Consider the following 1,872-nt stretch of genomic DNA (forward strand, 5'->3'; position numbering starts at 1 on the left):
TGAAGTTATTTTGTTTTTTGTTTTTTGTATTGGGATAATATGTTCTATTAATTTTATGGATTTGCATATCCAGTCCCTTCCCCAGGTTTTGGAAGTTCTCAGATATTATTTCTTAAACCCTCTGCCACCTTCTGTCCCTGATTCTTTTTGTACACCCATTAATCTTATGCTGGATTTTCTAATGGAGTCTCATAATTCCATAAGGTTTCTCTCTCCTCTTCTACCCGAATCATTTCTAAATTCTGATCATCCAGCTTACTAATTCTGTCTTCCATCTGATCTGCATTTTCAGTGCTCTCTAATGCATTGTTTCTCACTCATTGAGTTCTTTGGCTCCAGTATTTCTGTTTAGTTATTTCTGGGCATTCCTTTAAAGTACCCTTCTGTTCATTAATTTTATTCTTGAATTTATTGAAGTGTCTTTTTCAGTTTTCTTGTAATTCATTGAATTTCTTCATGACAGCTATTTTGAATTCTTTATTGGTTTTCAGTATTCCATGTTTTTTTTTGTTCAATTGCTAGAAAATTGTCACTTTCTTTGTGTGATACCATGTTACTATGATTTTTTTCATAGTATTTGATGTAATGTGCCTCTGCTGCCACATTAGAAGCAGTAAACAACTTTCCTATTTAGGTAGTAAGGCTTTCTTTACTTTGATTCTAACAATTCAACTGATTGGCAATAAGAAGCCTTTCTTTTGTTTCCCAGAAAGTGGCGCTGTAGCACCACTTTTTGGTTTCACTGACTGAAGCTGACCAGCTGCTAAAGTTAGAACCACACATAAAAAAGCTGGTGTAAAAAAATAAAGGGGAGGGGGGTAGTGAGGGCTTGCTGGTTTGTGTCAGGGATTGAGTGTCAACCTATGAACCAGAAGGACATGTTCAGTTCCTGGTCAAGGGGCATTAAGGAGGCAGTTGATTGATGATCCTTTCTCATTATTGATGTTTCTATCTCTCTCCCTTCCTCTCTCTAAAATCAATAAAAACGTATTTTTAAAAAATAAAGGGAGGGACCGAAACCAGTTTGGCTCAGTGGATAGAGCGTCAGCCTGTGGACTGAAGGGTCCCAAGTTGGATTCTGGTCAAGGGCATGTACCTTGGTTACGGGCACATCCCCAGTAGGGGGTGTGCAGGAGGCAGCTGATCGATGATTCTCTCTCATCGATGTTTCTAACTCTCTATCCCTCTCTCTTCCTCTCTGTAAAAAGTCAATAAAAATATATTTAAAATAATAATAATAATAATAATAATAATAAAATAAAGGGAGGGTGCTGGCAGAATGAGGGTATACTTTGGGTGTACTCATGGCCTGGTAGGCAGGGGGATCTTCAAGTGGAGGAGTCACAGCAGTCCATGGAGCAGACCTCTTACTGGAATCCTAGGGCAGATAGTTCCTTTAGTTGTCTTTGTATTCCTGTCTTCCCTTTCTTTTCCTTTCCCCCACTCATAGAAGTCTAAGGAACATGCATGCTACTGAAGAGTGGTGGGACCCTCCAGTTGTACCCCATGGAGGTGGGCAGACTTTCTCTCACCCCTGTCACCTTCCTCCTTCTCTGCTACAAAGGACGCCACTGACACTGCTGTCACCACAACTCCTTTGGTTCCATGACCACCTCTGAGGTCCAATCCACTCACTTTCAGATCACAAGTGGATAAATCTCTTGGGTGTCTTGGTGTGCTGTGCAGGCACACTTTGTTGAGTTATGGATGTCCCTTTAGTTGTAAGTGAAGGGGAGAGAAAGAAGAAACAACTCATGTTACTAACATCACTTCCAGCTTTACCCATGTAACCAAAAGCCAACATTTGTAGTCTTCCTTGGAATACATCCTTTCTTTGTACAAAACCAATGCCAGAAGAAAATCAAATCTGGG

This window comes from Pipistrellus kuhlii, unplaced genomic scaffold (genome assembly GCF_014108245.1).
Source record: "Pipistrellus kuhlii isolate mPipKuh1 unplaced genomic scaffold, mPipKuh1.p scaffold_m20_p_1, whole genome shotgun sequence".
Lineage (NCBI taxonomy): Eukaryota > Metazoa > Chordata > Mammalia > Chiroptera > Vespertilionidae > Pipistrellus > Pipistrellus kuhlii.